Source organism: Balaenoptera musculus, chromosome 20, assembly GCF_009873245.2.
Source record: "Balaenoptera musculus isolate JJ_BM4_2016_0621 chromosome 20, mBalMus1.pri.v3, whole genome shotgun sequence".
Lineage (NCBI taxonomy): Eukaryota > Metazoa > Chordata > Mammalia > Artiodactyla > Balaenopteridae > Balaenoptera > Balaenoptera musculus.
Genome location: NC_045804.1, coordinates 33,933,298 through 33,958,046, shown reverse-complemented (window position 1 = coordinate 33,958,046; position 24,749 = coordinate 33,933,298). Strand labels below are relative to the sequence as shown.

Below are 24,749 nucleotides of genomic sequence, written 5' to 3'. Positions count from 1 at the left end.
GGCTGGGCCTCCATTTCTGCATCTGAAGGGTAGAACGCCCCCAGCCGGCGCTCCCCCCAGGACCCAGGCCTTCACACACCCTGGCCTTTCCTCCCGGTTTCCGCCACTGGATGAGCCCAAGCTCATCCTTTGCTCCGACCCCATCCTGGTCTGCCTGGAGAGCGCTCACCCCGCCCTCCTCAGCGCTCAGCGCTCAGCCCCAGAGTCACCTCCGCTGCACCCTGCAGCCTGCCTGTGCTCGCGCCTTCTTCAGGTGCACGTGTCCATCCCTTCCTCGGAGCAGTCCCTGTGCCTCCTGCCCTCCGAGCCCCGCCCCGCCCAACGCAGCCGCCACGCCCTCCGCAGCCTCTTCCCACAGCAGCAGCACCGGCCCGCCCGTTGCTCTTGAAACAGCCCGTTTGAAACAGCCCGTTCAGCAACCCCTTTCACAAGCCCCAGTTGAGGAGGGCCTGGGCCTGCTGATCTTATCTCCTTGTCTTCAGCGGGGGCCCCTCTCCTGCATAACAGTCAGGATGGACCGTCACCGTGCAGTTGCAGCAAGCCCACCGAGTTCCTTGCTGCTGATCTCCCGGGTGACCGGGGGAGACCACACCGCTCCCTGGACCTCAGCTTCCAGGCCTGTGAGAGTGGGACAGTGACCCTCAGGAAGGAGAGAGATTGTAAAAGATGTCGAGTGCTCCCCAAATGTGCTCACCTCCCCTGCCCTCGGGAGCCCAGATGCGCCCAGGAGATTGGAAGCTGGGGCAGGGCGTATGGAACCGAGGTCGCTCTCCTTCCAGGGTCCCCCCCGGAGAGGACTCAGACTGAGCTCTGCTCTCCCCCCGAGAGGACTCTCATTCTTCAGCAGTAGTGAGGTGTGCACGGGTTTTGCCGCAGCTGCGGGCCACCACGGTCCCTGGGACAAGCTTGAGACAGAACCCGGGCTCTAGGCCCATCCCTGCCATGTTGGCCCATCTCTGGGGGGTTTTGGCGTGCTGACGGCTCCAGGTGGTGATGAGAGGAAAGCAGATAGGAAGGAGCCGCCAAGAAACCCTGCACAAGCGGTCTATGGAGGGCGGGTTCCCGGGGCTGCAGGGCTGGACAGGCAGGCAGTGTTCGGGCAAGGGACCCTGCCCCTCCTCTGCAACCACCTCGACCCTCTTGTCTGCTCCCAGGCTTCTGCTGATGCCGTACGAAGGCTCCCTCTGGGAGCCACAGCACTTAGCACCCAGGAGCTTGTTGAGAGCAGTATAGAGAGGTGGTAGAGAACTGGCCTGGGTCCAAATCCCAGCGCCGCCATTCACCTGGCTCAGCTGCTCTGCCTCAGAGCCTGCCTCCTCACTGTCTAACAGAAGGCCTTTCTCTGTTTACTTTGCAGAGCTGTTATGGAATAAAGGTGACACGCTACCAGGGCCAGGCATGCAGCAGGTGCTGGATGGTGTTTGTCTGACAAGCCTTGTCGTCCCGTCCTATTGCTGCTTCCTTTGCTGAGCCTACTCCAGCAGTTACCATGAGGTGGAAAGGTGGGGGGCAGTGAGTGCAAGAGCTTTGCAGGCCATCCAGGCCCCGGTGCCTGGGAAGAAGGAGGGCAGGAAGAAAGGAAGGGAGGCCTCCAAAGTCAGGGTTGTTCAGATCCTGGTCTCCGACCACCCTCCCGTCGGAGTGGGCGTGCCAGCTGCTCAACTCAGGCCACTGGAAACTGAGTGGAGAGACAGTGATGGAGGGAGAAGCCCTCCTGGGGGTCTCCAGTTTGGGGATCCGCCCCCTCTCCCGCTTTGACCTTCCCTGGGGGGCAGGCCTGGACATGCGTGGCCCTCGCCAGGTCTCACAGTGGTCAGCTGTGTCACGTGCTTTTTTTCTGTGGTCAGGGTCAACCACACAGAGACAACAGGAGAGGAGTGTGGGCAAGGGCCACAGGCCCCTCAGATACCCCCATGGGCTTTTCATGATGCCCACTGGGACCTCACAGGAGAGATTTTCCTCGGGGCTAAGTGTTGCCCAGTGGCGACCTGGAGTGTCTGATATGGGAGCAGATTCGTTTTTGATACCTTCTCCTCTCCACCACAAAATTATTTTCAGTAACACTCATTAAATGAAAAAAAGTAATAATAATGGCTAGAAAGGAAATGTGTGGAAATTCTCACTTATTAAATGTGGACATAATCATCCCAGTAATGAAATAAAAATAAAATACTACAACATAAAAAGGAAAAGAGTAGTGGATTAATACTTTTTAATTACATGAATGTGTTTAAATAAAGGGAAAAAACTACCTACATATTGGTGGTTTTAATACTTAATGTATCATTACAGTTTCTGTTTTCTTGATGTGTTTTTTTAGTTTTAAAATAAACAATTGAAAAAATTTTAAAGAACAAATCTCAATGTTAACGATATTCAAATTCAGTAAAATATTCACATACTAATTTAAATTTGCACTTTAAAAATATTATACTGCCCAATTTGCACTCTGTTTCACTGTTTTAAATCTTAAACACAAATTCTCATTCCAAATGGTCACAAAGAGTGACAGAATGGAAGAAAGTCAAGTTCTGTCTCTTCATTCTTTGCAGTCCCAGTAGTTAACACTGTTTATGTTAAGCCAACCGTTTAAAAGCAAGAATACGTGATGCTACAGGGGATGAGGGGCACAAAGCATAGCGAGAGCCAGCTTGGATGGTTCTGAACCCTTAGAACTTACTCTCGAAGCAAATGCAGGTAACTGAGGGAGCCACCGTATAACTGGGAATTCTCCAAATTGACTTCCACGTGGAACACAGTACATATTAAAGGATAAGCAATAAAAATGCATTCATTTGAAGCTTACACATAGAACTGTTAAAGCAACGGTAATTGCAGCAATTGTTTAGAATCTAGACCAATGAAAGATGTCTTTGGGGAGGAGCGTTTCATCACTGACGTTGTTCAGAATTGCTGACGCGTGACGAGAATAGGAAGCAGTGCAACACTTCATCTGTGCTATTGGTACTTTTAAATCCCCTACAGACAAGGCCCCCCTATATCCTGCTCGTCCTCTGCCCTGGCCTTGGCACTGGCATTTTGCCCCTTCCTCTTGTCCTCACTAAATGGCAAGTCAGGAAGCTTTCAAGTCCTTCCACACACATCCCAAGTTTGGGTCCCTGGGGAGGGGGTCGAGGGGGAGCACCGGGCTCTGAGTGCCTGGGAGTGGGGAAGGGGCTGCTCAGGTGCTGAACCGGGGAGGAGCCCGGGCCCTTCCGGGATCCTGGTGTGCACAGTCATGGTCTGCAGGGCCTATGCACGATGTCCCTTCAGCAGCAGCCCAGGGACCACCCCCCGCAAACCTTCCACGCTCCCAGGCCCCATAGGACCTCTCCAGCCTCCACTCACCCCTCCCCACTGCCCAGCACACTCCAGCCTGGACTTCCCAGAAGCTTTCTGAATGCACCATGTTCTCCCTCGCCTCTGGGCCCTCCTACACTTTCCCTTTGCCTGACTCACCTCTACTCATCTTCACAACCCAGCTGAGACACCACTTCGTCCAGGAAGCCTTCCCTCATCCCTTTCCCGTTCACCCCTCAACATGGTCTGTGTTCTGTCTGCAGAGCAACCTATGCTGATGCTTCTGTCAGCACAAAATGGGCTGTACTGAAGGCATGCTGTCACCATGTCCCCCTCCCGGACTGACCACGGGGACCCCAGGCCCGATCTTGTTTGCAGCTGTGGACCCAACACACAGGGCCTGGCCAGTGCTCAGAAATGTTTGTGGAACATGAGTGAACCGTGTCATGTCCTGATTTAGCTCCATGAATCCACACGCCTTTTTTCACCCTGCAAAGGAGGACACGTCCCTTCCCCCACCAGATGCGATTTCCTCTTCCTTTTCCAGATGACAGTTTGGAGCTCCCAGGGTCCTGACCCTGATAGGCCAGGTAGGTGGAGTGGGGCAGGGGGTTGAGGGCCACCATGGTGGTGACTTGGAGCCTTCGGGTGGGCACTAGGTGGGCCCCATGACTATTCCCGGTGCAAGGCCAAGAGGGCAGGAGCTGGAGCTGCAGGCGGTTGAAGTGGATGCTGCCCGAAGGATGTGAGAATGGGCAGCCCACTGAGCATGGAAGCCAGGGTGGGATGCCCCCCTGGGTTGGGTGTCTGAGAAGCTCAGCTCCCTGCGAGGCCTGCGTGAGCTCCTGCCTCTATATGTGGAGTCAAGAACCCGCTGCTGGGGATGAACCAGGCTCCTTACAGGCTGGGGGCCTGGTTGGACCTCAGCGGTTAGGGAGTTGTGCGGGAGAGCTGTTCCTCTGAAAGAGAAATGGGCAAAATAAGGGTCCAAGATGGAGCCACACAGGAGGAAAAGATTTGTAGTGAAACCCGTCAAAAAGATCACTTGGGGTGACAGGAGATGAGGCCACTAGGAATAAGGGGGCCATAAGAAGGGTTGGGAACACCTGGGGACTGGGGCCCTGACCAGCCAGCTCCTCAACTGTGTTCCGCCAGCTCCCTCCCTGATGACCATGGGAGTATGAGGCCCTGGGGGACTTGGCACACTGGTCCCAGCAGGCCGTCCCCTCTGGGACTCATCTTGGCTCTCCAAGCAGCGTCTCCTAAGGAGCCAGACTGGGCGAGCCAGCCCCTCTCTCCAGAGCCCTGTCTCCTCTCTCTGTTCCTCTGCCCTCTAACCCCGCTGCCTTCAACTCCTGAGACAGGCCTCCCGCCACCTGCGATGGGTCTCAACCACAAAGGCCCCTCTCCTTTGTGCCTGGTGACTCCTGCTGACCCTCCAGGCCCCATCCACACGGAGCCTTTCCTGTCCCGGCCCCACTGGCCATGACTCGGGTGGCCAGGTCTTCCCGTTCCTTACTCTTGCAGCTGCGGTCCTAGAGCTTAGCATCGTTGTGATTATACATGTATTTCTGTGCTTGAATTTTATTAAGCCCCAGCTCCCTGCAGGTCTGTGAGAGCCACACAGAGAAGACACGTGCCTGCTCTGCTGCTCACCGTAGCCTCAGCATCTAACCCACCGCCTGGCGGGGCTTTAATACATATGTGTGGAATGGATGCACCTATGGCCTCGCCTGTCACAGCTCTCGGGTCAGGGGGTGGATTTGTGCCTGTACGTCTATTAGGACCTGTGCCTCTGGTCGGGTGTGTTGCTGTCCCTGGGCCAGGCAAGCCCTGGGTCAGTGGATACTGTTGCAGGCCTGGCCCTACCAGGCTGACGCCCAGACCCTGGACCACGAGGGAGCCTTCCAACCCTGGCATCTTTCGGCTGCCAATACCCAAGAAACTTCCTTCCTGCCCTCCTCTGGCCATCTTGAAACCTCAAGATTCTGCAACCGCTTTCACAAGAACCGTCTGCCAGCCACGGTGGAGCTGCTGGCCACAGGCCTGATTGGATCTCTTTATCTGCTCAGCTCCAACGGCCCCCGTGGAAACAGGTGCAGTGGTGCGGGGCTCAGGGCCTGCTCCTGTTCCCAGGGCTTCCTGGAAATGGGGCCCTTGGCTCTGTTCTCCTAACAAGAACACTGAGGTCTGCAGGGAGACTAAGGGGCTTGGCTCAAACGACAGTGGCTGCACCCCGTGCCAGAGGCCGGAGGCAGGCCAAGGGTGTGTGCACGTGTGGTCCTGTGCGTATGGGTGTGCGCCAGAGCTGAGGGCTCCCAGAGGGAGGCAGCTCAGAGTGTTCTGTTTTTTGCGAAGCCAGGAAAAACACCGTGGGGCCTTGGCCAGCTGGCCTGGGAGCCCAGTGCCACCCCGGCTGCTTGACCTCTCTGATCAGCTGGTAAAATCAGCGAAGGGCAGGGCTGTTCAGGAGGCAGGAGTGGTCCCTGGTGAGCACTTGAGATGTGCAGGTCCAGGCTGGGGGTGGGGGCAGCTGAGCGCCATCCCTTCCCCTCCCGCCTGCCTTGGCCTTACCTGAGAGCTGTACCTCGCCTCCTCCATCAGACTGGGGACTCCCAGGGGCAGGGACGGGGCTAGGGGAGGAGGACCGTGGGCTTGCACACCAGGCAGACCGTGTTTTGCCTGAGCGACGTCATGAGTGAGAGGACTCAGTGGGACATATGAGCCGCCGGGCGCTGCTGCTTGTAGGGTAACAGGCCGGGAGGTGCGGGTTCCAGCAGGGGCGGGGGTGGGGCACTGCGGCTGGCTCGGGGTGATCCATCGCCCTTGCTGTTCGCCAGCCTGTGCTCTGTGCTTTACTACACTCATCTGAGTTCTCACAACACCCCTACAAGGCAGCTGCTGCCGCCTGGGACCTCAGTTTTATTGTTGGGGTACAGAGGAAAGAAGGTGTCACCATCTTGGAGCCAGGAAGGGAGCTCAACCTGGGTCTGACTCTACAAGCTGCTTCCTTCTCCCCCAGGCTCCCAAGGGCATGGGTGTGACCTGGTGAGAGAAGCCTCCTCACACAGGCTGGAAGGTGCCTCAGGCCTGAGAAGGTTGCCCCACGGGTGGGACTGGAAGAGAGCCTGACAGGCCGTCCTGGCTGCTCCGATTGTCCCCCCCTCAGCTCCCAACCTCTAGGGTGGCCGCTGCAGCATGGTGATGGGAGCCAGTCCGGAGCAAGGGGGTGGGCGGGGTCCCAGAGCCTGAGAGGGACGGCTGCACAGTTTCTCCACCAGGAAGAGCCCACACGCATCCATTTTTGCCTCCTGGCATCTCAATGCATCCAGAAGGAATGAAGGCCTGAAAGCTGTAGGAATTTAGACACCCTGTTGAATGCAATAGTCTCTTGCCTGGGGCACTTACAATTTAGAAGGTTCAAAAATGCAAACAATGACTTGAAAGATTGTGCAGGTTTTATCCCCGTCCCGCCAGCCTCAGCCTCCTCAGCTTCTCCCTGGTAAGGTGATGACTCTGCGGGTCTGTGGTCCCAGCCCCTTGGCAGCACTGGAGGTGGCCGGAGCCAGCATCCAGTGTCAAGGACAGAAAGTCCACTAGCCAGAGCCCTTTGTGCTAAGTGAGGGCTCCTCTCTCTCGCCCCTCTTCCCGTCCTACGCCCCCAGTACAGTCTTCTGAGACGGTCACGGGAAGGAATAAGGCTCTGCCCTGCTCCTCCCCCTCGTCCCTGGAAGGCACATCGTCCCAGGAATGCACCATGACTGGATGCCAGAGTGGGCTATCCTGGGTCTGCCACTTGCGCTGGGCTCTGGGGCAAGGGCAGGTCTTGGCTCTCTTTGTGCCTATCTAGGCAGTGGTAATGGTTCTGAATGGAATCAGGCCTCACATCCAGAATGCGTACAGGGTTATCCCAGAAGAGATGGAGTCAGGTGCTCCCCCGATACTTCTCCCAGTTGCTAAAGGCTTACTGGGTTGGTGGATACTGTCTTCAAGGACTAATGTGGGGTTTACAATATTATTTGTTTGTTTATGCTTTCAACAAAACTTTATGGAGAGCCTTTACGATCCAGGGCCTGCTCTGGGTACTAGGGCTATGGTGGTGAACAAAAACAGGCATCTAACAGAGGCGAGGCATGAAACAAACATGCCCCTGTAGGTCTGAGGGAGGAAAAACCTCTACGTAAATCCATATAAATGTAAAAGCGTACTCCTACCCGCCACTGTTAGGAGACTTGCCCAAGGTAACAGCTGATTAGTGCAGGAACTTGAACTTGAATCCAAGTCGAGTTCTTAACCCACTCCACCAGGTTTGACCACTGTAACCATTCTCTGCCTAGCAGCCAACATGACCTTTTTATTTTTTATTTATTTATTTATTTATTTGTTTGTTTGTTTGTTTGTTTTGTTTTTGTTGTTTTATACTGCAGGTTCTTATTAGGCATCAATTTTATACACATCAGTGTATACATGTCAATCCCAATCGCCCAATTCAGCACACCACCATCCCCACCCCACCGCAATTTTCCCCCCTTGGTGTCCATATGTCCATTCTCTACATCTGTGTCTCAACTTCTGCCCTGCAAACTGGCTCATCTGTACCATTTTTCTAGGTTCCACATACATGCATTAATATACGATATTTGTTTTTCTCTTTCTGACTTACTTCACTCTGTATGACAGTCTCTAGATCCATCCACGTCTCAACAAATGACTCAATTTCGTTCCTTTTTATGGCTGAGTAATATTCCATTGTATATATGTGCCACATCTTCTTTATCCATTCATCTGTCGATGGACATTTAGGTTGCTTCCATGACCTGGCTATTGTAAATAGTGCTGCAATGAACATTCGGGTGCACGTGTCTTTTTGAATTACGGTTTTCTCTGGGTATATGCCCAGTAGTGGGATTGCTGGGTCATATGGTAATTCTATTTTTAGTTTTTTAAGGAACCTCCATATTGTTCTCCGTAGTGGCTGTATCAATTTACATTCCCACCAACAGTGCAAGAGGGTTCCCTTTTCTCCACACCCTCTCCAGCACTTGTTGTTTGTTGATTTTCTGATGATGCCCATTCTAACAGGAGTGAGGTGATACCTCATTGTAGTTTTGATTTGCATTTCTCTAATAATTAGTGATGTTGAGCATCTTTTCATGGGCTTCGTGGCCGCCTGTATGTCTTCTTTGGAGAAATGTCTATTTAGGTCTTCTGCCCATTTTTGGATTGGGGTGTTTGTTTCTTTAATATTGAGCTGAATGAGCTGTTTATATATTTTGGAGATTAATCCTTTGTCCGTTGATTCGTTTGCAAATATTTTCTCCCATTCTGAGGGTTGTCTTTTCGTCTTGTTTATGGTTTCCTTTGCTGTGCAAAAGCTTTGAAGTTTCATTAGGTCCCATTTGTTTATTTTTGTTTTTATTTCCATTACTCTAGGAGGTGGATCAAAAAAGATCTTGCTGTGATTTATGTCAAAGAGTGTTCTTCCTATGTTTTCCTCTAAGAGTTTTATAGTGTCCAGTCTTATATTTAGGTCTCTAATCCATTTTGAGTTTATTTTTGTGTATGGTGCTAGGGAGTATTCTAATTTCATTCTTTTACATGTAGCTATCCAGTTTTCCCAGCACCACTTATTGAAAAGACTGTCTTTTCTCCATTGTATATCTTTGCCTCCTTTGTCATAGATTAGTTGACCATAGGTGCGTGGGTTAATCTCTGGGCTTTCTATCTTGTTCCATTGATCTATGTTTCTGTTTTTGTGCCAGTACCATATTGTCTTGATTACTGTAGCTTTGTAGTAGAGTCTGAAGTCAGGGAGTCTGATTCCTCCAGCTCCATTTTTTTGCCTCAAGACTGCTTTGGCTATTCGGGGTCTTTTGTGTCTCCATACAAATTTTAAGATGATTTGTTCTAGCTCCGTAAAAAATGCCATTGGTGATTTGATAGGGATTACATTGAATCTGTAGATTGCTTTGGGTAGTATAGTCATTTTCACAATGTTGATTCTTCCAATCCAAGAACATGGTATATCTCTCCATCTGTTGGTATCATCTTTAATTTCTTTCATCAGTGTCTTATAGTTTTCTGCATACAGGTCTTTTGTCTCCCTAGGTAGGTTTATTCCTAGGTATTTTATTCTTTTTATTGCAATGGTAAATGGGAGTGTTTCCATAATTTCTCTTTCAGATTTTTCATCATTAGTGTATAGGAATGCAAGAGATTTCTGTGCATTAATTTTGTATCCTGCAACTTTACCATATTCATTAATTAGCTCTAGCAGTTTTCTGGTGGCAGTTTTAGGATTCTCTATGTATAGTATCATGTCATCCGCAAACAGTGACAGTTTTACTTCTTCTTTTCCAATTTGTATTCCTTTTATTTCTTTTTCTTCTCTGATTGCCGTGGCTAGGACTTCCAGAACTATGTTGAATAATAGTGGTGAGAGTGGACATCCTTGTCTCGTTCCTGATCTTAGAGGAAATGCTTTCAGTTTTTCACCATTGAGAATGATGTTTGCTGTGGGTTTGTCATATATGGCCTTTATTATGTTGAGGTAGGTTCCCTCTATGCCCACTTTCTGGAGAGTTTTTATCAGAAATGGGTGTTGAATTTTGTCGAAAGCTTTTTCTGCATCTATTGAGATGATCATATGGTTTTTATTCTTCAATTTGTTAATATGGTGTATCACATTGATTGATTTGCATATATTGAAGAATCCTTGCATCCCTGGGATAAATCCCACTTGATCGTGGTGTATGATCCTTTTAATGTGTTGCTGGATTCTGTTTGCTAGTATTTTGTTGAGGATTTTTGCATCTATATTCATCAGTGATATTGGTCTGTAATTTTCTTTTTTTGTAGTGTCTTTGTCTGGTTTTGGTATCAGGGTGATGGTGGCCTCATAGAATGAGTTTGGGAGTGTTCCTTCCTCTGCAATTTTTTGGAAGAGTTTGAGAAGGATAGGTGTTAACTCTTCTCTAAATGTTTGATAGAATTCACCTGTGAAGCCATCTGGTCCTGGACTTTTGTTTGTTGGAAGATTTTTAATCACAGTTTCAATTTCAATGTTTGTGATTGGTCTGTTTATATTTTCTGTTTCTTCCTGGTTCAGTCTTGGAAGGTTATACCTTTCTAAGAATTTGTCCATTTCTTCCAGGTTGTCCATTTTATTGGCATAAAGTTGCTTGTAGTAGTCTCTTAGGATGCTTTGTATTTCTGCAGTGTCTGTTGTAACTTCTCCTTTTTCATTTCTGATTTTACTGATTTGAGTCCTCTCCCTCTTTTTCTTGATGAGTCTGGCTAACGGCTTATCAATTTTGTTTATCTTCTCAAAGAACCAACTTTTAGTTTTATTGATCTTTGCTATTGTTTTCTTTGTTTCTATTTCATTTATTTCTGCTCTGATCTTTATGATTTCTTTCCTTCTGCTAACTTTGGGTTTTGTTTATTCTTCTTTCTCTAGTTTCTTTAGGTGTAAGGTTAGATTGTTTATTTGAGATTTTTCTTGTTTCTTTAGGTAGGCTTGTATAGCTATAAACTTCCCTCTTAGAACTGCTTTCGCTGCATCCCATAGGTTTTGGGTCATTGTGTTTTCATTGTCATTTGTCTCTAGGCATTTTTTTATTTCCTCTTTGATTTCTTCAGTGATCTCTTGGTTATTTAGTAACGTATTGTTTAGCCTCCATGTGTTTGTCTTTTTTACGTTTTTTTCCCTGTAATTCATTTCTAATCTCATAGCGTTGTGGTCAGAAAAGATGCTTGATATGATTTCAATTTTCTTAAATTTACTGAGGCTTGATTTGTGACCCAAGATGTGATCTATCCTGGAGAATGTTCCATGCGCACTTGAGAAGAATGTGTAATCTGCTGTTTTTGGATGGAATGTCCTATATATATCAATTAAATCTATCTGGTCTATTGTGTCATTTAAAGCTTCTGTTTCCTTATTTATTTTCATTTTGGATGATCTGTCCATTGGTGTAAGTGAGGTGTTAAAGTCCCCCACTATTATTGTGTTACTGTCGATTTCCTCTTTTATAGCTGTTAGCAGTTGCCTTATGTATTGAGGTGCTCCTACAACATGACCTTTTTAAATTATAAATTATATCATGCCACTACTCCCTTCTACACCCAAACCCTCCAAAGACTTTCACTGCAGTTAGAATAAAATTCAAACGCTTTCATGATCTGGTTCCTATCAACATCTGTGGTAATTTAAAGGTATGCCCACAAATTCTTTGACTCTCCCCATCTAAAAGATGGAGTCTAATTCCCCTCCCTTGAATGCTCACTTCTGTCTAATAGAATGTGGTAGAAGTGAGGCTATGGGACATCTGAAGCTAGATGTAGAAAGAATTCAGCTCCCACCTCCCTCTCTCTCTTAGGACACTTGTCCTTGGAAACTACCATGTTGTGAGGAACCCCAGGCTACATGGAGAAACTAGTCAATAGTCTCACGTAGGCATCCAGTTGACACCAACATCAACAGCCAGACATGTGAGTGAATGAAAGTCAAACGATTCCATCCCTGGCCTTTGAGTCTTCCAGCTGAGGCTCCAGACATCTGGAAGCAGGGACGAGCTGTCTCCCGCATGCCCTGTCAGAATTCCTGGCCCACAGAACCTGTGACAGAGAATACATGATCGCTGTGCTTTAAGCTGTTAGGTTTGCGGTTGATTTGTTACGCAGTAGTAGATAACTAACATAACACCTCAGACCCCACCTCCTACCAAGATCATTTTTGTTCATAACACTCCAGTTACACTGTCCTGTTTTCTTTTTCCTCTGGGCAAAAAGTTCATTCTAACCTCCAGGACCTTTGCACTTGCTGTTTCTTCTTTCTGGAATGCTTGCCCATCACCTGGATCTTTGTGTGACTGTCTCCTTGTCATGGTCCAGGTCTTTGCTGAAATATCCCCTCCTCAGAGATCGCTTCCCCAGCCACATTTTACAATGCTGCCCATCCTATCTGTCACACTACCCCATGCATTTCCTTCACAGCTTTTATTCTATGAAATTATTTATTTATTTGTCCATTTGTTGCTTGTGTATCTCCTCACGCTTCTTCCTTCCTCTTTCCAGTCCCTCCCGTCTGGTATTGAGGTGGGGAGGATGAGAGGGGGAAACAACATGTCCTTTCCCCATGAGAGTTCCCAGTGCAGAGCAGCAGGTCTCCCGGCCATCGTGGCTTCTCTGTCTGTTCACACTGCGGGGTTAGCCCAAGGCCCATGGCCCCGTGTCCAGGTTCTTGGGAGAGCTATACAGGGACTCTTGGGGCACATTCTCTGTCATGGAAGACAGGCTCCAGCTTACCCTCCTCCTTCCCCCAAGCCTTCACCTCAGCGGCCACCCCACAGCCTTGCTACTTTATTGACACCTGTGCAGAATCTAAGGGAGCCCGTGATCCCCTCTTTCAACTGCTCACACTCCTCCCTCATAAGGCCTCTGCTCTTCCCTCTCTAATTCTAATTCTCCCACTTTCTCGGGATCCTGTCTGTCTGTCTGTCTGTCTGTCTGTCTGTCTGTCTCTCTCTCTCTCTCACACACACACACACACACACACACACACACACACGCACCAGGTTTATGAAGAGTAGGGAGCGACCCACCTGGCAGGGAGGAGTATTTTAGCACTGACATTATTTAGTGAGCATGGCAATTATAAAAGCACCTTTAGTCAGTTTTCCTGTTGTTTTAAACTCAACAGAGAAAAAGAAAACCCTTATGGCCTGCACAGGCACCCTCTGCCCTGTCCTTGGTATGTCCCTGTGTCAATGCAGTGTAGGAGACACGGCCATAGGTGGAGATCCAGGCAGGCATCATTGTCCTTGGGTACCCCAGCTGCCTCTTCTCCTGCTTTTAGCTCTCTCTCTATTCCAGCTCCCTCAGAAATTGCTGATGGCTCCTCCTGGGTCAGCCACTGCCACAGCCACCTGTGTCCTCTCAGAATGCCCTGCTTCCTCAGGCTCCTGTCCTTTCTTTCTTTGTTTCAGACAAAACAAATTCAGGAACTTTTCCAAGAACTTAGGGGTAAAAAAAACCAAAGTAGGACAGGAGTAAATTGTAGACACAATAAATACTTAATGAATGAATGAAAACATGAATGTCTAGACATAACTAATGACAAGTTTCTTGGATAGTGCCAATTAAGAGGTGTGTTACTTGTTCCTTTCATGCCAGACATGTTTGGGGGGAGTCTGTCCACCCACACGCTCCTTCTCTGGGGACAACCCTCACCCACAATCCCTGCTGAAGGAGTGAGCTTGGATGGCCACACTTATGTCACACGACCTGCACATCCCTCAGCCACATGGGATATGTGGTCCAACCTCAGCCAATCAGATTATTCTCATAGAACTTTAGAATTTGAATCCAGAGACACTGAGCTAGCTGACTGTGGAAGGAGCATGAAAAGGTCAGGTTTTGGGGCAGAGGTTCCCATGTGAGCCATGTACAAGGCGACTGCATAGGCAGGGACTGATGAATGGAGTGGGGGAGAAGGAGGGACCAGCTGCTGTGTCAGACCTCACACACAGTTGCTTATTCCCGTAATACCTGACTTCACTTTATTTCAAGGAGAGCTTTATATCCTTAAAATAAACACCCTCTTTTTATTTAAACTTGTTGGGTTTGCAGCCCCTTGCAACTCTAACCATAGCCTATTTCTTCTCTTCAACTCTGCTTAACCCCAAAGCCCCAGTTTGATAGTGGAGGAGAGAAATGATGGGTGTGTGGCATGGAGGTCCAGGCAAAGAGCAAGCAAGGCACACCAGTGAATTGGGGGGAAAAGGCCCAGATGGATGTAAGGAAGACTAAACTGGCAGAAATCAATGTAGGGAGGGAAAGAGGGAAAGAGGAAGGGGAATGGGGGTATATATAGAGATAGATAGTCAACAAACCATTATAGAGCACTTTCTATGGATAAGTAATGCATTAAGTCCCAAATGAATGCTGGAATATATGAATAAATGAATGAGGAAATGAGTGGATATTCCCATTCCTGTTTGCAAGAAGTGTTGAGTCTGAAAATGGGGGTGGGTGGGGGGATAGCAGTAAGTAGTCAGAGTCTTGCAGACATGGCCCTGAATTTTTTTTTTTAACATCTTTATTGGAGTATAATTGCTTAACAATGGTGTGTTAGTTTCTGCTTTATAACAAAGTGAATCAGCTCTACATATATATATATCCCCATATCTCTTCCCTCCTATGTCTCCCTCCCTCCCACCCTCCCGATCCCACCCCTCTAGGTGGTCACAAAGCACCGAGCTAATCTCCCTGTGCTATACAGCTGCTTCCCACTAGCTATCTATTTTACATTTGGTAGTGTATATAGGTCCATGCCACTCTCTCACTTTGTCTCAGCTTACCCTTCCCCCTCCCTGTGTCCTCAAGTCCATTCTCTAGTAGGTCTGTGTCTTTATTCCCGTCTTGCCCCTAGGTTCTTCATGACCATTTTTTTTTTTTTTTAGATTCCATATATATGTGTTAGCATACGGTATTTGTTTTTCTCTTTCTGACTTACTTCACTCTGTATGACAGACTCTAGGTCCAACCACCTCATTACAAATAACTCAATTTCATTTCTTTTTATGACTGAGTAATATTCCATTGTATATATGTGCCACATCTTCTTTATCCATTCATCTGTCGATGGACACTTAGGTTGCTTCCATGTTCTGGTTATTGTAAATAGAGCTGCAATGAACATTGTGGTACATGATTCTTTTTGAATTATGGTTTTCTCAGGGTATATGCCCAGTAGTGGGATTGCTGGGTCGTATGGTAGTTCTATTTTTAGTTTTTTAAGGAACCTCCATACTGTTCTCTACAGTGGCTGTATCAATTTACATTCCCACCAACAGTGCAAGAGGGTTCTCTTTTCTCCACACCCTCTCCAGCATTTATTTTTTGTAGATTTTTTGATGATGGCCATTCTGACTGGTGTGAGATGATATCTCATTGTAGTTTTGATTTGCATTTCTCTAATGATTAATGATGTTGAGCATTCTTTCATGTGTTTGTTGGCAATCTGTATATCTTCTTTGGAGAAATGTCTATTTAGGTCTTCTGCCTATTTTTGGATTGGGTTGTTTGTTTGTTTTTTTTGATATTGACCTGCATGAGTTGGTTGTATGTTTTGGAGATTAATCTTTTGTCAGTTGCTTCATTTGCAAATATTTTCTCCCATTCTGAGGGTTGTCTTTTTGTCTTGTTTATTGTTTCCTTTGCTGTGCAAAAGCTTTTAAGTTTCATTAGGTCCCATTTGTTTATTTTTGTTTTTATTTCCATTTCTCTAGGAGGTGGGTCAAAAAGGATCTTGCTGTGATTTATGTCATAGAGTGTTCTGCCTATGTTTTCCTCTAAGAGTTTGATGGTGTCTGGCCTTACATTTAGGTCTTTTATCCATTTTGAGTTTATTTTTGTGTATGGTGTTAGGGAGTGTTCTAATTTCATTCTTTTACATGTAGCTGGCCAGTTTTCCCAGCACCACTTATTGAAGAGGCTGTCTTCTCCACTGTATATTCTTGCCTCCTTTATCAAAGATAAAGTGACCATAGTGCGTGGGTTTATCATCTCTGGGCTTTCTATCCTGTTCCATTGATCTATATTTCTGTTTTTGTGCCAGTACCGTACTGTCTTGATTATTGTAGCTTTGTAGTATAGACTGAAGTCAGGGAGCCTGATTCCTCCAACTCCGTTTTTCTTTTTCAAGATTGCTTTGGCTATTCGGGGTCTTTTGTGTTTCCATACAAATTGTGAAATTTTTTGTTCTAGTTTTGTGAAAAATGCCATTGGTAGTTTGATAGGGATTGCATTGAATCTGTAGATTGCTTTGGGTAGTATAGTCATTTACACAATGTTGGTTCTTCCAATCCAAGAACATGGTATATCTCTCCATCTATTTGTATCATCTTTAATTTCTTTCATCAGTGTCTTATAATTTTCTGCATATAGGTCTTTTGTCTCCTTTGGTAGGTTTATTCTTTTTGTTGCAATGGTAAATGGGAGTGTTTTCTTAATTTCACTTTCAGATTTTTCATCATTAGTGTATAAGAATGCAAGAGATTTCTGTGCATTAATTTTGTATCCTGCTACTTTACCAAATTCATTGATTAGCTCTAGTAGTTTTCTGGTAGCATTTTTAGGATTCTCTATGTATAGTATCATGTCATCTGTGAACAGTGACAGCTTTACTTCTTCTTTTCCAATTTGGATTCCTTTTATTTCTTTTTTTTTTTTTTTCACTATATAAAACGTTTTTAATGTGTAAAATGTTTACAGACTTAAAGTGGTATTGAAAGACCAACATAATTTCAGAAAATATTAGATTTGCAAAATAACCAAATATGACCTATTCTATTAAAAATTGATTAAAAATTAAACAGATGGATTAGACATTAGATGAAGAGAATTAATGAACTACAATATATGCATATGCATGTGATAATACACATATATAAAACAGAAAATATATGTAACAAAAATAATAAGTTGTTAAGTATATAAACATAATGTCTATGTGTATATATTTGTGTATTTATATATTTCAGAAAAATGACTGATATATTTCAGAAAATATTTCAGAAAAATTATCCAAAAAGGGTAATAAGGGATAGAGACCAGAATGAGAAGGGATAAGTAAATTTAATCTGAGATACAGAAAGAGAAGCCAGAAATAATAAGGTGGCCTTTTGTTTCTTTTTCTTCTCTGATTGCTGTGGCTAAAACTTCCAAAACTATGTTGAATAATAGTGGTGAGAGTGGGCAACCTTGTCTTGTTCCTGATCTAAGTGGAAATGGTTTCAGTTTTTCACCATTGAGGATGATGTTGGCTGTGGGTTTGTCATATACGGCCTTTATTATGTTGAGGAAAGTTCCCTCTATGCCTACTTTCTGGAGGGTTTTTATCATAAATGGGTGTTGAATTTTCTCAAAAGCTTTCTCTGCATCTATTGAGTTGATCATATGGTTTTTCTCCTTCGATTTGTTAATATGGTGTATCACGTTGATTGATTTGCATATACTGAAGAATCCTTGCATTCCTGGGATAAACCCTACTGGATCATAGTGTATGATCCCTTTAATGTGCTGTTGGATTCCGTTTGCTAGTATTTTGTTGAGGATTTTTGCATCTATGTTCATCAGTGTTATTGGCCTGTAGTTTTCCTTCTTTGTGACAACTTTGTCTGGTTTTGATATCAGAGTGATGGTGGCCTTGTAGAATGAGTTTGGGAGTGTTCCTCCCTCTGCTATATTTTGGAAGAGTTTGAGAAGGATAGGTGTTAGCTCTTCTCTAAATGTTTGATAGAATTCACCTGTGAAGCCATCTGGTCCTGGGCTTTTGTTGGAAGATTTTTAATCACAGTTTCAATTTCAGTGCTTGTGATTGGTCTGTTCATTTTTCTATTTCTTCCTGGTTCAGTCTTGGAATGTTGTGCATTTCTAAGAATTTGTCCATTTCTTCCAGGTTGTCCATTTTATTTGCATATAGTTGCTTGTAGTAATCTCTCATAATCGTTTGTATTTCTGAAGTGTCAGTTGTTACTTCTCCTTTTTCATTTCTAATTCTATTGGTTTGAGTTTTCTCCCTTTATTTCTTGATGAGTCTGGCTAATGGTTTATCAATTTTGTTTATCTTCTCAAAGAACCAGCTTTTAGTTTTATTGATCTTTGCTATCGTTTCCTTCATTTCTTTTTCATTTATTTCTGATCTGATCTTTATGATTTCTTTTCTTCTGCTAACTTTGGGGTTTTTTGTTCTTCTTTCTCTAATTGCTTTAGGTGTAAGGTTAGGTTGTTTATTTGAGATGTTTCTTGTTTCTTAAGGTAGGATTGTATTGCTGTAAACTTCCCTCTTAGAACTGCTTTTGCTGCATCCCATAGGTTTTGGGTCATTGTGTTTTCATTGTCATTTGTTTCTAGATATTTTTTGATTTCCTCTTTGATTTCTTCAGTGATCTCTTGGTTATTAAGTAGTGTGTTGTTTAGCCTCCATGTGTTTGTATTTCTTACAGATTTTTTCCTGTAATTGATATCTAGTCTCATAGTGTTGTGGTCGTAAAAGATACTTGATACGATTTCAATTTTCTTAAATAACCAAGGCTTGATTTGTGACCCAAGATATGATCTATCCTGGAGAATGTTCCATGAGCACTTGAGAAGAATGTGTATTCTGTTGTTTTTGGATGAAATGTCCTATAAATATCAATTAAGTCCATCTTGTTGAATGTGTCATTTAAAGCTTGTGTTTCCTTATTTATTTTCATTTTGGATGATCTGTCCATTGGTGAAAGTGGGGTGGTAAAGTCCCCTACTATGATTGTGTTACTGTTGATTTCCCCTTTTATGGCTGTTAGTATTTGCCTTATGTATTGAGGTGCTTCTTTGTTAGGTGCATAAATATTTACAATTTTTATATCTTCTTCTTGGATTGATCCCTTGATCATTATGTAGTGTCCTTCTTTGTCTTGTAAGTCTTTGTTTTAAAGTCTATTTTGTCTGACATGAGAATTGCTACTCCAGCTTTCTTTTGATTTCCATTTGCATGGAATATCTTTTTCCATCCCCTCACTTTCAGTCTGTGTGTGTCCCTAGGTCTGAAGTGGATCTCTTGTAGACAGCATATATATGGGTCTTGTTTTTGTATCCATTCAGCCAGTCTGTGTCTTTTGGTTGGAGCATTTAATCCATTTACATTTAAGGTAATTATCTATATGTATGTTCCTGTTACCATTTTCTTAATTGTTTTGGGTTTATTATTGTAGGTCTTTTCCTTCTCTTGTGTTTCCTGCCTAGAGAAGTTCCTTTAGCATTTGTTGTAAAGCTGGTTTGGTGGTGCTGAATTCTCTTAGCTTTTGCTTGTCTGTAAAGGTTTTACTTTCTCCATCAAGTATGAATGAGATCCTTGCTGGGTAGAGTAATCTTGGTTGTAGATTTTTCTCCTTCATCACTTTAATTATGTCCTGCCACTCCCTTCTGGCTTGCAGAGTTTCTGCTGAAAGATCAGCTGTTAACCTTATGGGGATTCCCTTATGTGTTATTTGTTGTTTTTCCCTTGCTGCTTTTAATACTTGATCTGTGTATTTAATTTTTGATAGTTTGATTAATATGTGTCTTGGTGTGTTTCTCCTTGGATTTATCCTGTATGGGGCTCTCTGTGCTTCCTGGACTTGATTAACTATTTCCTTTCCCATATTAGGGAAGTTTTCAGCTATAATCTCTTCAAATATTTTCTCAGTCCCTTTCTTTTTCTCTTCTTCTTCTGGGACCCCTATAATACGAATGTTGGTGCATTTAATGTTGTCCCAGAGGTCTCTGAGACTGTCCTCAATTCTTTTCATTCTTTTCTCTTTATTCTGCTCTGCAGTAGTTATTTCCACTATTTTATCTTCCAGGTCACTTATCCGTTCTTCTGCTTCAGTTATTCTGCTATTGATCCCTTCTGGAAAATTTTTAATTTCATTTATTGTGTTGTTCATCACTGTTTGTTTGCTCTTTAGTTCTTCTAGGTCCTTGTTAAACGTTTCTTGTATTTTCTCCATTCTATTTCCAAGATTTTGCATCATCTTTACTATCATTATTCTGAATTCTTTTTCAGGTAGACTGCCTATTTCCTCTTCATTTGTTAAGTGGGTTTTTGCCTTGCTCCTTCATCCACTGTGTGTTTCTCTGTCTTCTCATTTTGCTTAGCTTACTGTGTTTGGGGTCTCCTTTTCGCAGGCTGCAGGTTCGTAGCTTCCATTGTTTTTGGTGTCTGTCCCCAGTGGCTAAGGTTGGTTCAGTGGGTTGTGTAGGCTTCCTGGTGGAGGGGACTGGTGCCTGTGTTCTGGTGGATGAGGCTGGATCTTGTCTTTCTGGTGGGCAGGTCCATGTCTGGAGGTGTGTTTTGGGGTGTCTGTGGCTTTAGTATGATTTTAGGCAGCCTCTGTGCTAATGGATGGTGTTGTGTTCCTGTCTTGCTAGTTGTTTGGAATAGGGTGTCCTGCACTGTAGCTTGCTGGTCGTTGAGTGGAGCTGGATCTTGGCGTTGAGATGGAGATCTCTGGGAGATTTTCACCATTTGACGTTATGTGGAGCTGGGAGGTCTCTTGTGGACCAGTGTCCTGAACTTGGCTGTTCCACCTCAGTGGCACAGCCCTGACGCCTGGCTGGAGCACCAAGAGCCTGTCCTCCACATGGCTCTGTCTGAGCATCTATTTCAACAGCAACAATGGGACTCTGGACGGTGTGGGCCACTTTTTTCGCCAATTGACTGAGGAGAAGTGTGAGGATGCCCAGCGTCTCTTGAAAATGCAAAACCAGTGCTGCGGGTGCACCCTCTACCAGGATCCACAGAAGCCTTCTCAAGATGAGTGGAGTAAAACCCAGGACGCTGTGGAAGTCGCCATTATTAGGGAGAAGAACCTGAACCAGGCACTATTGGATCTGCGTGCCCTGGGTTCTGCCCGCGCAGACTGCCACCTCTGTCGGATTGGGTTGTTTGTTTTTTTGATATTGAGCTGCATGAGTTGCTTGTAAATTTTGAAGATTAACCCTTTGTCAGTTGTTTCATTTGCAAATATTTTCTCCCATTCTGAAGGTTGTCTTTTCATCTTGTTTATGGTTTCCTTTGCTGTGGAAAAGCTTTTAAGTTTCATTAGGTCCCATTTGTTTATTTCTGGTTTTATTTCCATTTCTCTAGGAGGTGGGTCAAAAAGGATCTTGCTGTGATTTATGTCATAGGGTGTTCTGCCTATGTTTTCCTCTAAGAGTTTGATAGTGTCTGCATGCCCCTGAATTTATGTCACTTTCTAGGCTCAGTTTCACCCTCGGGCATGTTGCATGGCCCCTCTGGAGTTCAGCCCCCACCCTCTCCATGCCTCCCTCACTGCACTTAGGAATATCTGCCGTACTTCCAAAACACTACTCAACTGATGGAAGAATAAATGTTAGGAATAATGACAACAACAATAATCCTTATGTAGGTTCTATGGTTTACAAAATATTCAAATTTTGTTCTATGGTTTACAAAATATTTAAAATTTGAATCTTATAACAAAAGTGAGATTATCGAGGCAGATATTGTTTTATGCTAGTTTGGTGAGGAAGAATCCATGAATGCAAGAGAGGCCAGGTGGCTCATTCAAGGTTACTAGTTTGGTAAGTAATGGGACAAAGGCTCCCAGTTTAGGGCCAAGTCTCCAAGTTCTGCACTTTCTCTATCACTCTGGACAAAGAACAAAAGGGTTATTGGGAAAAGAGATCAAAAGGCAGAAAACAGAACTGCTCTTCTCGGGAAATGCTGTCATCCTAAGGGGAAACTGTCCACCAGAGGCAGAAAGGAGGGTGTGGCTTTCCAACATATTTCCAAGAGAACATACCTTACTGTCATAGGAGTGTTCAAATCAACCTTCACACACACAAAAAATAAGGATATTTTCCTTTTTCCTAAAAAACTGAGTTGCTTAATTTCAAAATTATTAAGTTCTAAGATGAACTTCACAACATTTCCAAAGCTATGAAGAGGTAAACAGTGGCTGTCGCTCCACCTTATAAATGGAAAACAAAGCCAAAGAGAAGTGATAAGTGACTCCCTTTTATAAACCAGCTGGTACCTCCTTAATCTTTTCACTGCTGCCTGCATCTCCTTGTTTCTCAGGGTGTAGATCATGGGGTTGAACATGGGGGTCATGACAGTTTGGCTAATGGACACAGCCTTGTCAATGGAGAAGGAGGTAAAGGACTGGGTGTAGAGGTAAATGCTTGGAACAAAGACCATAGACACCACGACGATGTGAGTGGTGCAGGTAGAAGTTGCCTTCCTCCTCACTTGCCCTGAATGAGACCTGAGGATCACCAGGATGACTGAGTACGCGGTCAGGAGAAGGAGGAACCAGATGAGGACCAGCACCCCACTATTGGAAATGATAAGGAACTCCAGGAGGGAAGTGTCCGTGCTGGCAATTCTCAGCATTTGTGGAACATCACAGTAGAAATTATCTAGGACGGGGCCACAGAAAGGCAGGGGGAGCATCAGAGCCAGTTGGGAAATGGAATGGATGAAGCCTCCCACCCAGCTAGTCACCACCAGCCCCACACAGACCTGAGTGTTCATGATAGTGACATAGTGGAGGGGCCGGGAGATGGCAACAAGGCAATCATAGGCCATAAGTGAGAGGAAGAAGACCATGGACCCTCCCACAAAGTGGAAGGAGAAGATCTGGGCCATGCAGCCCTGATAGGAGATGGCCTTCTTCTCAGCGAGGAGGTCCACCAGCATCTTTGGGGGCAGTGACTGTGGAGAAACAGAGCTCTAACACAGCCAGATTTCAGAGCAGAAAATACATGGGTGTTTGGAGTGGGAATCAAAGGTCACTGTGACCATGATGAAGAGGTTTCCCATGACAGTGGAGGTGGAGACAAACAGGAACACCAGAAACAAGAAGAGCTGGAGCTCCTGAGTCTGTGAGAGCCCCAGGAAGACAAATTCTGATACTCACATGAGGTTCCCTGATTCCATGGTGTCTTCTCCATACACCTAAAAAACACAAACCACAGACAGAGATGCACGAAGTCACTACTTGCCCGTTTAGTGCTTTCAGTGTCCAGGTCTAGGTGACGGAAATTTATGTGCAGATCATAATACCAGTTCTGATTAAATGACCTTGTCTCTGGAGAGTTCACTAGTTGGTGCTGGAATACACATTCTTGAGATAGCTTAAAGCCATCCAGAGACACATGCAACCTGCCTTTCAAAGATTCAGTGTAATATAGTGGTGGGAAGACTCTTGGAGTCCAACGGACCTGCAGTCAAATTTCGAAGCCTCTGTTTCCTTGAGATTTGGCCTTGATCTAGTTACTTAATCTCTCTGAATCTCAGTTTCCACATCTATAAGAAAAATGTTTTCTTTATAGAAATTATCTAGGGGATTAAATAAAATAATACATAAGGTTCCTAGAACAGTGCCTGGAATAATAAATGGTAATCACTCTCCTCTGTGTAGTCTTCTGCTCTAAAGAACTCCTCCCCTTTCCAGTCTCTAATACGTTTTTGTACCAATCATTTTTCATGCAACAGTTAGCACATCATAATGTTAATGAACTTTTCATGTGTCTATATTTTTCCTCCACAATTCATAACGTGCTACAGACATAAGTCTTGATTCATAATTATTTGTGCCCTGCAGTACCCATCCTTGCTCATAGTCAGTACTTAATAAATAGCTGGTGTTAACTGCTGAGTGGGTGAAAAGCTATTGTGTGTGCAGGTCCATGCAGGGGAGCCTCTGGACACAGCTGGACACCTGGGGCATTCCATTTCTTTCCATCCTTCACAGTAGGTGGTCCCTTACTAGGTGAGGCTCCCCAGATCAGAGGTGGAGACAAGAGGCAGAGGGGTAACTATCATTAGTGAAGAAATAGATGATGAATATATTGTTTGAAGGAGACTTAGAGCTCTTCTGAAAGGACAGCAATTTCAGAAGATGTTATTGAATCCAAGAGTAGAAGAGAAAAAAATATTGACAGGGAAGAAATGGAAATAGATGAAGAATTAAAGGGGGGAAGGAAATTATAAGGAAGAAAAATGGGGGAATAGAATGAGTGAAGGAAGAAGAGATGGAAAGCTGGTGGGCAGGGGAGGGAATGGGAACAAAGGTGAAGAAAGACATAGAGGTTGAGAGATAGAGGTGACAGGTGAGGGTTAAATGCCCTCCCTACTCACCCCGCCTCGGCTCATCTCCCACCCTGACCTCATGCAATCCATTATCTATCAGAGACCACTCCCTTATTTTTTTAAATTAATTTTTATTGGAGTACAGTTGCCTTACAATGTTGTGTTAGTTTCCACTGTACAGCAAAGTGAATCAGCCATATGTATACACATATCTCCTCTTTCCTGGATTTCCCTCCCATCTAGGTCACCACAGAGCACCAAGTAGAGTTTCCTGTGCTACACAGTAGGTTCCCACCAGTTATCTATCTTATACACAGCAGTGTATATATTTCAATCCCAATCTCCCAGTTCATCCCACCACCCCCTTGGCATCCATACATTTATTCTCTATGTCTGAGAGATCACTCCCTTCTTATTTTTCACTTCAATTTTTTTTCACTCCAGTCCACTTTCTACACAGCTGTCCATGAGACCTTTCTAAATGCTGAAATGATCACATCCCCTCTCACTTCTATCGTTGTAGTGATGCTCACCAGAGCCCCTTAGGAGCCACAGCCAATATTTTGTGGATCAAGTCAGGGTGGATACACATACACGTGCATGCAACACAGCATGTCATACAGGGCTGTAAAACGTAAGCTCCATCTGCCTTTTTAATCTGTATCTCCGCCTCTGATGAACCACTAGCTCTTTAATGGATTAAAGTCTTAAACACGCTCCATATTTATTTATTTCCATGTTGGTTCCCTGGAATTCTGTTCATACCTTCTCAACCCTAGAAAAGGCCCACTCAAACATC

The 24,749-nt window shown here is 44.9% G+C and overlaps 1 pseudogene; it reads right to left on the bottom strand.

The window, feature by feature from the left end:
* Positions 1 to 520: 520 nt before the first annotated feature.
* On the bottom strand, positions 521 to 22,795 carry LOC118887355 (annotated as a pseudogene).
* Between the last annotated feature and the right edge of the window lie 1,954 nt (positions 22,796 to 24,749).